At 39.1% G+C, this 14,445-nt stretch overlaps 1 protein-coding gene and 1 long non-coding RNA gene across 2 annotated transcripts in view; both read left to right on the top strand.

The window, feature by feature from the left end:
• Positions 1 to 4,903: 4,903 nt before the first annotated feature.
• The window catches only part of LOC111345445 (uncharacterized), a 102,924-nt gene continuing 93,382 nt past the window's right edge, over positions 4,904 to 14,445 (top strand). Inside the window, exons 1-2 of the mRNA XM_088761092.1 lie at positions 4,904 to 5,055; positions 5,263 to 5,363. The gene's annotated coding sequence lies outside the window, so the exon portion shown is untranslated. The remainder of the gene's footprint in view (positions 5,056 to 5,262; positions 5,364 to 14,445) is intronic.
• LOC148731393 (uncharacterized) lies at positions 13,269 to 14,171 on the top strand. Its single transcript, XR_016001834.1, has 2 exons — positions 13,269 to 13,321; positions 13,749 to 14,171. It is a non-coding gene; the product is annotated as an uncharacterized LOC148731393 (long non-coding RNA).

Below are 14,445 nucleotides of genomic sequence, written 5' to 3'. Positions count from 1 at the left end.
AAATAGTTAAAGATATTATTGAAACTTATCAGGTAGAGGTTGTTATCTTGATCAAACATCAAATTCTCCTGACTAATTTACAAGGAGATGTGAAGCAGCTAGAGGGGAAAATTAAAAATCCTCAGCTAGGAATTGAATGGTTGATAAACTAGTTACTTTATAACAATCTGTTAAATATGCATCAGTCTTCATTGCATAACATAAACTGAGGTTATTGACCATGAATACCTCTGGTAGCATTGTTAAAAATATCTTGAGCTTTTTTGTACTTCCTTGGAATTAAAGCCTAGGGGGGAAAAGACTCATCTGCGGTATAATCAAACTTATCATTACAAATGTTTGTTAAACTTCTCTTGTACTCTTTTTTTTTTAAATTACTTCTACACAGTACTGTAATGATTTGCTTTTAAAATGATTGGCAAAATTACCATAAGATCAACAGTAATTCAGAACCAATTTGCGCATTTAAGTAAACTCCTATCCCTCCCCGAAAAAAAAAGCCACTGACATCCACATCATACTCCACAGAAATGGTCATGTAGCGTTTATGGCGACCAAAATCTCAACTCTAAAGTTCAAGGGCGTGTCGCTCCAAAACGCGGTTAACGAGGTGTTTGGGACTATTTTACTGATCGAAATGACAACCCAAAGTTGACTGTTTGCATGAATCTTTATTCTTCGAAGGCAATCGACCACGAACCACAATCAAGGACGAAAATAACGACTATTCTGAACGTCAATCTATCGAACGATCGATCGTAAACTGACACAACAATACAATGAAGTTCTATCAATCTAACGAAAAGCCGCGGAATACATGAACCAAGAATCTCATGTTAAATACTGGGCTCTAAAGTCTATAACGAGATTAACAATACCAGTGAAACAGAACAAAAGTTTGGAAACAAACTAAAAGAGTTTTGATCACTGATAAACAGCCCACTGTTCTATCTAAATTATGGGTGTTCACTGACTTGCAAATTGGCACGAATTTGGCCTTTAAATCTTAAATCTATACAGATCATTGCAATATTTGTTTGTATATTGTCGCCCAACACTGAAAAGACTGGGGAGGAAAAAAACAAAGTTACAAAGGTACTCACATATCGGCCCCGCTTGTGCCAGAGGTTGAGAAAACGAAAGGGCGAAAGTTTACCAAGGCTATTCAAAACTTACGAAGAACTGATTAAAGGGACGCTAAATTATCCTTTTATATGCGTGTGGTAACGCTTAAAAAAACAAATAGAAATACAGAAAAACAGATAAGCATTGTAACTCTGTGGCTATCTAAGATCATTCTGAAATTAGTGAACTAATCAATAATCAATCAAAAAATGAGCCTTCTGGCTAATGTCCTTAACAGGTCATCAGCTTTGTATTTTTGTTTGGAATTCAAACTGATCAACATCAAGTTTGTTCAGAGTGCCACATAACAAACTAACAATGCTTACTAATCTCCCTTGCTCGAGGCCATACTTAGGAATATTGTCCCTCAGTCATTTTTATATGAACCTTGGGCCATACTGCCAATATTCCTCAGTGTGGCCCTCACACTCGGTCAGTTAGAAGTTAATATTTCAAACCAATGTTGTTTCAAGTTGACAAGGCAACCAGGTGGACAATAAGACATGGTTTGTCTGAATTACAATTCATAGACCCAACATCTCGACACTCCTGTCTTAAGTGCCTTCATCAGGTATGATCTAATCTGGTGGTGAGAACCTATCAGTTGTAATTCCCTATACTCAACACTATTGTAAATAATCTACCAAAAAGTGCATTGAATCTTCTTGAAGGATATTCCTTGATACAAGGTAAGTTCTTCAGTCTGTTGATAAATGTCAGTCTCTAAATTTAAACTTTGTCTTATTTTTCTCAAAAGGTTTACTTTTTTCCACTCTGCCACAAATGCAAGAAGCTACACTAGTTACGAGCAGTGTGCATTTAGCTGATAAGCTTCAAGGATTTATGCCTCCAATTTACTCACTGACTTTAATTCTTCAGTAAAAGAAAAATCACTGTTGTATACACCTGCAATTTTCCTTGCTCCCAACACAATTATTGTGATTGGTTGATTCATAATCACATGACCCTGTCTAAATTAAAATGTACACTGCTCATGACCAGGATACAATATTGACAGGATATTGTCAAAAATTGTATCCTGAGCAAGTTACATGTATTGGATGTGATCAATGTCCAGGTTTGCAGTTAATCTAAATGTAGGATAATGATAATTATAAGTGCTCTTCTTAGCACTTCTCCAGGTAAAACTAACTTGTTGCTAACTCTCCACTGGTTCTAGTTAGTTAGTTAATAATTTATATAGTTATAGTTATATAGTTTATATCTGACCACTTGCAGCCGAGAGGCTGAATTACGGGTGCAGTGTAAGGTTGAGAACAGACGTCAGCATATCAGGCGCCTCTGGCAGCCGCTTCAGTCTATCGATCTCACCTTCCCACCCATCCCACCCCAGGAGAGGACATCCATCACAAAGTAATCTCGTGTGTGGGAAATTAACATCTCCCACCCCAACCCTGCAGGAGACGGGACCTCCATTTATTCGTCCCTATCCGAGAAGACTAGAATATCTATATTCTAGAAAACACTATGGGAGCAGCCCTTGGCTAAAACACTGTAGCTCTTTCCTACTTTATCCAAGAAGATGAAATAAATAAACTGGTTGAGCAGAAGGCCCAGGAAAATACAACTCTTTAAAGGTATATCTACAGTGTTTCGAAGAAATAAAGTTGCACTGTCATTAGGTTAACACGCATTTTCTGCTTGTTTACTTGTTTGTCCTCTGGATGCATAACAAAGCACTTGACCTGGGGCCTATTTCTTGAAAGTCCTGCCAACTGGTAACTTAACAGGCCCGAAGCTATGTTTTAAAATTAAAATTTGAAGGATAGGAAAGCAGGTTCTAGCTGGCACCCAAACCAGTCCTTTTAGTTTCTCTAGTTGATAGTTTTATTGTATCATTTTCAAAACTTTTGAAATCCCCATCTTGAATGAAAACAGAACAGTTTTACATGCCCATAAAGTTACCGAGACTTTGAGAAACAGGCCTGCAGTGTATGTGGTTGATTCTTGTAAGCATGCACACGTATGTGCATTATTCATTCCATGTACTTTTGAAATAAAAACTGAATACATGACAAGGCCTCTCAGGTCTGTCAGGAAACCCTTCGTTTTGTTTTCCCTGAACTCTCATTTTCTTCCCCTTGACTTAATTCTTCTTGGGAGACATTGAGACTTGCAGGAAAATGTAAAACACCTTTTCTAACTGACAGTTTCCCTCTGAACAGACATGAAGCTTAATTAATATATATTTTCAAACCTGTTCTTCGTAATCATCTCCTCTTAACCATTTTTTCATATACTTGTTTCATCTTAGCATTCATACTGTCCACTTTGACTCTTGAAAAGTCATGCTGGGGCTCATTCCTGAAAAAGCAAATCAGAAATTAATCATAATAGTTTAATATATATGTCGTAATTTTCAAAGACTGATTCAGAAATTATAGTTTTGTACATAGAATAAGAAAGATGGTAAGTTTTAAGCTGGGTAAAGAAATAGAGTGAGAACCTTTTCATCTTGTCACAACCGTGTGAAAAGGGAAATTCTGAGCAAATCCCATTAAGAAGTAGTTTTGGTTTTCAATTGACTGTAATGCTTGTAGTGTGAAGTGGGAATTAAATAACAAAACTGAAAATTATTATAATGGCATTTTAGCAGTGATTATTCCACAAGGTGGCTCTTCTTGTTCAATCTTTCCTAGTTGAATTGGAATTTTGTAATGTTGATTTTTTTGGAGGGAAGAAAACTGGAGGATCTGGAGAAAAACAATTGAACCAAGAAGGAGAACCACCGACAAAATGAACCTGCATTGGAATTAAACCCAGGCCACAGTGGCGGGAGGCCAGGACTTTCCCTATTGTGCCACCTCCAGCATCCCCATGAGATTCTTTGTTAATTTTCACGAAATTGTCACGAGAGCCAATCCTTGACAAATACACACACACACACACACATACACACACACACACACACACACACACACACACACATACACACACATACACACACACATACATGCGCACACACATACATACACACACGCACACACACACACACACACACACACTCGAATTTAGAGTTTAAAGATAAGCTAGTATCTTCGAGTTAGAAGTATAATTCTAAAATGTAGAATTGTAATATTCTAAAATTTAACTATAAAAAGAGTCATATAGTATAGAATCTGACTGGTGCTGACCAGTATTGTAAAATCGAGATTCCCATATACTTACTTTTGTCGTTTTGAAATGATGCCCCTGTGAATTCTCAACGGTATACTCTCTTAAAAAGCAACATTTAACTGCTTATCTTCGGTACGCCGGTTGTACCACAGTAAAAGGAGTCATTGCACGCTCGCAAGCCAACAACTATCGGTTTGATCTATCGGTGCAGGTTGCACCACTGAGTGTCTAAAAGAGTTTGAAAGTCTCTGAAGCCACCTGAAAGTGCCATTAGTGAAATAATTTATATTGTTGTTGCATTTTCCTCGCACAAGCTGCATTTACAACACAAGCTGGGTCTGGGTGTGTTGACATGTGTAAGAAGAACTAACTCGTGATACGACTACCTGAAAAAAATTGCTCAACGCCATGCTTACTACGAAGATGGCTGACTCGTGATCAGGGAGCTCCACTCTCCTGGACAAATAAATAAACAAAATTAATGCAATCGTGCCATAATGTAGCTACATAGTTTGTGTAAGCCACACGAGAATGCAGCAATAACGCTTTTCTGCATGCAGTTACGTCAACTTGCGTCAAAGATAACCATGGTTACTCTAGATCTAACCTTACTCTGGCAGGCTATTCGACAAATCACGCGACCACAGCGTTTTGAAAACTATCAGAAACAAAATTTCACAAAAAAAACTGCCAGAAGAGGAGAACGTGATCTGTGATTTATGTGTGCATTCGAAATAATCTCCATACAAGCCTTCAGATTCTGCGGAAACTATCGATAGCGTAGAGCCAAAGGTAACTGTTTCGAAAATGAAAATGTGAGCTTCCTGAATGCCCCTCCTTGAAAATAATTGTCTGCGTCATTTGCCGACGAAATCCGCTTGTATATGTGAGTTCATTTTAGGAAACGACTGAAGAAACCTTTATCTCAATTGATTTTCTTTCTATTTCGATAATTGACGATACATTGAATTCTTACTGAGCTAAATACGCATGTTTCAGGCGCCTTAGAACTGGGTGAAAACGTTACTAGTTCCTGAGGAGCACGAAGCATTGTGCAGGTGGGCATGTGAGTGAGAGCCTCACTGAGTCAGCCCTTGAAGGTAAGCGAAGAGGATTTTACGGTACATTGAGTTGACTTTGCCCACATTCCTGTTCTATGTTTCCTGATGTGTTCTTATTTCGAATATATTCTGCAACATTCAGATATCACAAATCCACTTCCGGTGAAAACAAGTGACCTTTATGATGAAGTAGTCAAAGTGTTCGTGCAAAAGCACGATAAAAGCAAAAGACTCCCTCTCGAAGTGACTCTGGATGAGTTATCAAAGCTGGCAGCTCAACTTCTTCGAGATAGAAAGTATCTTTTCATTAGGGAGGATTTGAAAACTTTTAACCTACAGGAGGTTGAAATTCTGTGTAGAAGCGGTGTTCTTCATTGCGGTCCCCCTTTCAGAAAGTCTTTTTCTGCAACGACGAAATATTTTTGTTTTACCCATCTGACTCTCCAAGAGTACTTAGCGGCGAGTTGGTTTGTGAAGGACAGAGAAACTCCCCCCAAACATGTGTCTCCAGAAGTATATCAGTTTATGTCCGGTATTTTGTCGAGGCAAAAAGACGCCGTAATGATGGAAAGGTTACTAGACGAAATTGCCTCTTTAAGAAGAATTTCTTCTCTTGGACGTCTGCCTGTCATACTAATGTTTAAATGTCTCACGGAATACGAAGACGTGGAGTTTGCTAAAAGAATAGTAAAGAAACGTCACCATGACATAAATATACGAGAAGGAAGTATTTTATTTTCTTGTAGCAACCTGACGGATGTGGACTGCACCGCTTTGTCTTTTCTGTTTCATGTGTTTGGTGCACTCGATACAGAGGGAGAATCCGAAGTGAATGAGGGAAAATCCAAAAGGGGAGCAAAATGGAAGCTCACCGAACTTGATCTGAGTTATAATCAGATCACCGATGCCGGTGTTGTCAGTCTATGTCAAGCATTACAGACACCAACTTGCAAACTCACCACACTTGATCTGATGTCAAATCAGATCACTGATGCCGGTGTTGTCAGTCTATGTCAAGCATTACAGACACCAACATGTAAACTCACCACACTTTATCTGGGTGCAAATCAGCTCACCGATGCCGGTGCTGTCAGTCTATGTCAAGCATTACAGACACCAACATGTAAATTCACCACACTTCATCTGAATGCAAATCAGATTACGAATGCCGGTGTTGTCAGTCTATGTCAAGCATTACAGACACCAACATGTACACTCGCCACACTTTATCTGAGTGAAAATCAGATCACCAATGCCGGTGTTGTCAGTCTATGTCAAGCATTACAGACACCAACATGTAAACTTACCACACTTGATCTGAGTCATAATCAGATCACCGATGCCGCTGTTGTCAGGCTATGTCAAGCATTACAGACACCAACATGTAAACTCATCATACTTTTTCTGAGTGCAATTCAGATCACCGATGCCAGTGTTGTCAGTCTATATGAAGCATTACAGACACCAACATGTAAACTCTCCACACTTGATCTGAGTCATAATCAGATCACCGATGCCGCTGTTGTCAGGCTATGTCAAGCATTACAGGCACCAACATGTAAACTCACCACACTTGATCTGAATGAGAATCAGATCACCGATGTCGGTGTTGTTAGTCTATGTCAAGCATTACAGACACCAACATGTAAACTCACCATACTTAATCTGATGGGAAATCAGATCACCGATGCCGGCAAAGAGCATCTGAGAAAATTTTTCGGAAGGAATATCGCTTGTTGAGCTCTATTTGTGAAAGGATTTAGGACACATTTTAAGAGTAGTTATGGCTTTGGACAAACTACTCGAAAGTTGAAAGACTATGGGAAAACGTCGACAATGCAAAGGGTTGTTTTAAGGAACCGCTTTACTTTTTTCGTCGTTCTTCGAATGAATTCCATTTATCACTAAATCTTTTTTCAGTTACTGAATCTTTAGCATAGAAAGTTTTGATGAAAAAGCTTTTGGATACAGTCTTGAAAAGTGGTTTAATATTTTTTCATACTATGATGATGTGAGAATGAATTCAACTATTTTTCATAACTTTTGACTTGTTACTCCTTGTTGAGTCAGTAAATCCCTCTCCTCAGGATACATTGATATCAAATTTTGAGCGTGGTAGAATATTTCACAACATTGGCAGCAGATAATAGTGATGTTAGGACTTGGTTAGGCAGGACTTTCCAGAGACTGACGTTTTCCTATCTAACGGCTTTGTGTTTATCCCTGTTTAACTATTATTTTACTATTTTACAGTGATATTGAACTTAAGTTGTTTTAGATGTTATTTCATAAGGAAATATTGAGTATTCGTTATCTTTGAGTGTTTGATTGCTTGTTGTAATTTTTAAGCCTGCTGTGCGCATGTCTCAGTCATGAAACCGCGAATAAACGTTATATGAGGTCGCGAATATTGGCTACCGTAGCCGTTCGAGGACAGCCAAATGGGAGCAGACGGAGCGGAGAAAAATGTTAAATATATTATTCGTATCTTTGTTTTTCCTTGCCATTTACAATGGTAATTAAACTGAGTGGAGTGCAATTTGGTCATACGCGTGATTTCAAAATCAAACGAGTGCCATGGACTAGTTTGATTTTGAAAGAGTGAAAGCGCATCTAAAGCCTTCTCACTCATCTTTTAGTCGCCCTTGCGTCTCAATAATACCAATTTCTTCAACCTTTGTCTGGTCAATTATCTATTTCCGAGTGTGTTCATTAATTGGGACAAATTGAACTCAATTATCGACGTCAGATATAACGATTCTTTTAATGCGTGACACGTTGCATGACAAGTTGACGGAGCAGCGTTGTCTGTACTCTTATCGACAACGGCAAATTTTCTGACTTCTTCTCAGGTTGTCGAAACGTCAGTCACCACCACCGACAACAGTCCTTCTTAGGACTAACTCACCCGGACGATCGCACTACACTTCCACAGGGGCAAATTGGCCAATCAGATTGCAACATTACCTGCGCTGCCAATTGTGGTAAATTTCAAAATCCTCTCTAGTTAATATTTTTTTAACATCCCGGCGACTTAACAGTACCCCACCATTCCCACAGGTCAATCGTTAAAAATGGCTTTTACTCAGTCACATATCCCTAATTCATTAAGCAGAACTTAATGAGGTAAAGATCCCACACCTGATCATAAATCAAGGCCATTCTTACTTAAGATTCAAACGCATATTCCGGGTACTTATCACAAGAAAGACTTTCCTGATTTTATTCATTATTCAGGAGAAATCTGCTGAGCGGCTATTGTTAATTAAAACTGCCACAATTCCTCTCTCTCTCTCCCAGCCTCAACATAACAGAAAAAAAAAGGAACAAAAGAATACAAAATAACAACTACATTAAATTGCAGCACTGAATCCTTTGTTTAATCGATCATTCACTTTCTCCTTGACTCCTCAGAATAATTGGTTTATCCCCATCAAGAGAATTGATAAATGCTTCCCGAATTATAAAAACCAAAAACAAACAATCAAACAAAGAAACACATACACAGAAATTATTTTCGTACAAAATTTAGTAATATAAAAGTATGAAATTTATCATTACCGTATTTAATCGTCTATAAGCCGAACTCGGCTATAAGTCGAGACCCCAAACTTCGGTCTGTTTTAATTGTGAAGGTTCCTAAAAAATGTAAATTAAAAATACTCGGCCATAAGCCGTGACTACATTCGGAGAATTCAATTCTTGAACAAACTGAAATGAATGGAAAAGTTTCGAAACAGAAAAGCGTTTCAATACAGTATTGCCGTCGAAAACATTTCCGAGATAACCAGAGAGTACGTCACCAGTGAGTCTGATCCGCCACTGGAGGAAAGATCAAGAGAACCTCTTTAATGGAGAGCTCGAGATGTGAGCGAAACGCACAACGATGGGCCGTTACACTCCGAAATATCCGCGACTGGGTGGGAGATTACTTGACTGGTATACAGACCAGAGAAGCCAAAGTAAGTTTTCTGTTTACGCAACCGCAAATTTCAATACCGTAATAATATGTGAAGAGTTTGTTTACCAAGCGTAGGAATGGGCGATTCTCATTGGTCAGTTTCGAAATTATCAAATCACTCCCGCGAGATCTATACACTCGTTCAAAACCTGCAGAATTTCTAACTGTCTAGACGGCACAAGATGAAGCAATCTACTCGGAAGAAACAGCGATGCGCAGGTCAGGACTGACCTTATACAAGATGTATAAAAACGAATCAATTCGTGCTTTGCGACATTGGCCCTTTTCAGTTGTATCAGAAAATACATACGTCTCAGGGACCGCGGAGGGGGAGCGGCTGGTATATATAGGGCCGCGGCCTCACCACTTTTTTGCGCCCCCGCCCTCACTTCTTGCGCTAAAAGAAAAATAATTACTGATTTTAGTCCTTTTTTCGATTTTAAATTGAAAAAATTATTTTCAGTTGCCAGCCCTCTTACTTTACACCATGCTACGCGGTCCCTGCGTTTAAGAGCTTTCTTTATAGTTTGATAAATGTGCTTCAGTATTCCATGTAAGGTTGCTGGATATCGTAACACCTGGTAATTCAGCGCTTTCAACACATTCTAGCTCTTTGTTATTTACAACTATAGGCGCGAGTTGTGGTTTGTTCTTTGTAAATGAAATCCTAAAGCTAAGCTCTTTACATTTTTCACTGTTTAGTTTTACTCTATTTTCAAATGACCACTGCACGACAGTATCTGCAATTAATTGGGAATTGATACTGGCTCCTTTCACAACGATCTCGGATGTAGTTTTATCATCAACATACCTCCAGATATTGCCTGCATTATTGATTTCTAGATCGTTGATGAGCACTAAAAACAACCACGGGCTTTAGTTTCGTCCCCTGGGGTACCCCGGATGGGATTGATCCCCACTCGGAGTAGCATCCCTCTGAGAGTGTGATACTCTGGGAACGATCACATAGAAAGTCTATGACCCAATTCATTATTTCTATCGGCAGATCTAATTTACATAACTTATTAACGAGAATCCTATGGTCTATGAGGTCAAATGCTTTCTTATAATCATAGGGTGTAACCCTAACAGTTGCTCTGTTGCCATCACATATCTTGGTCCAATGGTGAAGCATGTGCATAAGCGCTTGAGTTGTGGAGGACTTCGGCACGGCTCCATACTGGCAAGGAGTGAGAACTTTAAGCACGGATGATTTCACGTAGTCAGCTACGACACACTCCTCAGCAACTTTCCAAAGACAAGGAGTGAGAGAAATCGGACTTAAATGCTTCTTTAGATCCTCCACCAGCTTCACCTTTGGCAATGGTGAGACATCAGCTAACTTCCATATGTTCGGGAGCCGCTGTTCTTTAAACGAGGAGTTGATGATTTTAGAGACTGGGAAAGCCAACAGCTCAGCATGCTCAGACTGCTCGATCTGGAGTAAAGCGTCTAATGCCAAAGAACACTCTTCAATGTCCCTGGCCAAGGCTCAAACACAGACTGCTCGATCTGGAGTAAAGCGTCTAATGCCAAAGAACACTCTTCAATGTCCCTGGCCAAGGATCAAACACAGACTGCTCGATCTGGAGTCGAGCACACTAATCATGAGGCTACCACACTTCACCACTACTACATCCAGGTCACTCAATAGCTCTTATTCTAGATCCGCGTGCGCGGTTTAGTTGGACAGCGGTTTCCTCTTTTAGCATACACGAAAGAGAGGCTCTTAGGTCAAGCACCTCTGAATACTACTCGAAGAAGTATATAAAAAGTTAAGATGTTGTGAAAGTTTGTGTAAAATATCATGATTAAACATTGTATAGCCCTTGGTTGTACGAGCTGAAGTTTCCGCTATCAAACAAAGATCATGTCCAGAATTCGCTGGTAAATATCCGAAGAGAACACTCCTTTAAGCAAAACATATTTTTATGCAGTAAGCATTTTGAGCCTAAATGCTTTAAGAAGTCTCGAGGAGAACAGTGAAAGCGACTTCAACCGGAAGCTATCAGGTAGACACTCAAAACGAAAGTGTGTTCTATCTTTCTTAGACGCTAGTTTGATTTTTTGCACATGACCATGTCTAACTAAGGCAAATGTTTTATTGTTTATGTTCTTATAATCTATAATGTTGAAGGTCAGAGAAATGTAATTTGAGTGAGCTATTCAGTAACACACCTCTAACTAACCTAGTGCGAGGTGTGCATTGTAAGTTACTGCCCAAGTTTTCTTCTGGTTGGATTTATGGCTCAAGATCCAAGTGGAATAAAACAAGGTTAATTCCCTAACTTATAATAGTAGTTTAGACCAAGAAAACAAAGTAGGTAATACATTTATTAAAGGCCGCTGATAGTTTCGAAAGAAACTGCCTGGGGCTGCGTCGGTGGGGGTAACGAAATAATTTGGATATATCAACAAAGTTGAAAAGGCAAATTGGCCACCGTAACGATAACAAAAGCTGACGTTTCGAGCGTTAGCCCCTCGTCGGAGCGAATAGAGGAATTGTGGGTTGTGTGTGCTTTTAAAGGCAGAAAATGGAGCTACGTTATTGGTGGAAACATGGCAACGAGAAAAACAAGAATAAATTAGGGGAATGAAAAGCGTTCGTTGATCCTGTGGGATTTAGACTGCCGATTTGAAAGATGAGCTTTTGTTCAAGATTTTTACGGCTTTCCGTGCTACCTAAGTGTCAGGAAAGACCGCAAATTGCCATATGTTGCTTAGAATGATTAGCTAAATTAAAATGCCTAGCGACTGGTTTCGATGTGTCCTTGTCATTCTTCTCCACGTCTCGAGGGTGTTCTCGGAATCGGTCACCTAGTCTTCTGCCTGTTTCGCCGATGTATATCTTTTTGCAATAAGTGCAAGTTATGCAATAGATAACATTGGTGGAGGTGCACGTGAAGTGATCGGTGATCTTAATGGATCGTTTAGGTCCCGATATTTTATCAGTGTTGTGAATGAAAGGACACGTTTTGCATTGTGCACGAGCGCATTTAAAAGTGCCTGGTTGGTCATTAGTCTGAAAAGAACTTCTGACCAAAAAATTGCCTATGTTTTTGTCGCGTTTAAATGAAATGAGCGGAGGCTGCGAAAAGATAGTGCTTATCTCCGGATCGTTTTGAAGTAATTTAAAGTTTTTAAGAATGATGGATTGAACTGAGTGGTTGTGAGGGTGAAACGCGAGAGTGAATGGAATGCGGTCGGAATCTTCCTTATGTCTCAATTGAAGGTAACGGTTTATACACTAGTGTGTTTTACAAACCTACAGACTCGCATAATTACTTGTTATATTCGTTTTCGCATCCATCTCACGTTAAGAATTCCATTCCTTTTTCTCAGTTTCTAAGACTTCGTCGTTTATGCAGTGATGACTCTGATTTCCACCACGAATCAGAGTCAATGTGCCAGTTTTTCGATAGACGTGGTTACCCTGTTTCTGTCGTTCAAGCGGGTTACCACCGCGCCCAACTTATTTATCTACATTCAGCACTACAAACGTCACATAAGGAAGATTCCATAAGACCCCAGCTAACTATAAGACCCCAGCTTGTTCTGCTTTCTTGCCGTAACTTAAATGTATTAATGTAATTGTACTTTGTCTAGAATTTTGAATCCCTTGCTCTGTAAATCTTTTTATTTTACATTTTATAATATATGTATTAAACACTGCCCGCCTCGACTAGCCTTTGCTAACTGCGGGCAGTGCATATATTTTGTAATATTGTAGTATATTATTAAACTATCATTAAACTATCATTAAATGGCGTAAGCTCCCTGCCTACTTTTTGACTGAAAGGTCTCTTTACAGCCCAAAATGTCCTCTTCACTGTGTCTGTGCTGATAGGAGCCTGATCAACTTTCACGTTTGCGACGAGCTACTGAAAATTACGGTTTTCTAAAATGATATTTATATCTCATATGCCCTTGAAATTTGTTATATATGTTTCTGAAACGTTTTTTCCTGTTCAGACGACGAATGCCTCAGAAAAGGAGAATGCATCCCTATTATTAGGGTGCTCACCTGGAATTGCTGGTAGGTCCACAGTTGTTGGGATGTCACGTAAAGAACCCCTCAATTTATAAAGTGTCTTTCGGGGAGCATTGCGTGACATTCCCGAAAACTGCTGCGAAGAATATCAAGATAACAACAGATTCCGTTGCCTGAATCGGCTAATATTCGAATACAAACGCCTCGCCCAAATGGCTAAAGCGATCAAATGTTGGAAACAACCTGTGCAAGGTAAACTTCACGTAGTTTTCTACTTTTGAGGAAACTTGGATGGACTGAAAAAAAACGTGTGAATGGAAACCCCTTAAATTCTAAATAATAAAACGCCTATAAGGAAACCATAGCTATGAGGAAAGAGCTTACTGGCTGGGGGAGTTGAATTTTACTAGAAGCTCCACAAATGTTTTGACACAGAGCATTCACTATTTCTCTCTTTATTTTTAAATTCCAGATGTCCTTGGCGTCGATACAAGAGTAAATTGCATGAACTCTACTTTCAAGCAAGTTTAGCAGGATTCGGATTTCGTCTATGTGTATTTCAAAACTTAGTTTAACTTATTACCAGGTCACTTTTCTGCCCCTGCTGAGCCTTGAGAGGGCCTGGGTGAAGGGGAGAATAGGAACCCTGGAAACGAGTCGGGCAGGTACCTCAGGAGCATCTAGAGTAATACAGGTAGCACTCGCAATTCGGAACGAGTAACTGTGGTTTATATGTATCCTGAAAACAGCGAATGTAGAAAGTTTGATTAGTTTAAACAATGTAGCAATTTATATCAGGCGTTTGAATCTCAATGTTTAAAAATCTAAATGTAAAACACGACTAAAGCGTCATTGTATCTTCCATTTAAACTAATTTGAAAATGAAACAAGTCTTTTTCTGTGTTGGTTTAATTTGATCGTTTCTCCACATACAGAGACCAAGGGTTTTTAGTAATGATCTGCCATTCTTTCCCAACTAATATTTTTTCCCAAATGTGACTGCAGTTTGTCCATTCATTATTCCCTTATTTTGCTTTCGTTTGGCATTTTTTATGGTTTTTTTCTTTTTCCATTTTTTTCCTTGATAAGCCCTTCAGTATGAAAACTGACCAAGTTGAAATAGTTCTTTCAATTCCAGTTCTAGTTTAAAACGTCCTCTTTTTATTTTT

Source organism: Stylophora pistillata, chromosome 5, assembly GCF_964205215.1.
Source record: "Stylophora pistillata chromosome 5, jaStyPist1.2, whole genome shotgun sequence".
Lineage (NCBI taxonomy): Eukaryota > Metazoa > Cnidaria > Anthozoa > Scleractinia > Pocilloporidae > Stylophora > Stylophora pistillata.
The sequence above is the reverse complement of the archived record's forward strand: the minus strand, read 5'-3'. Positions and strand labels throughout refer to the sequence as shown.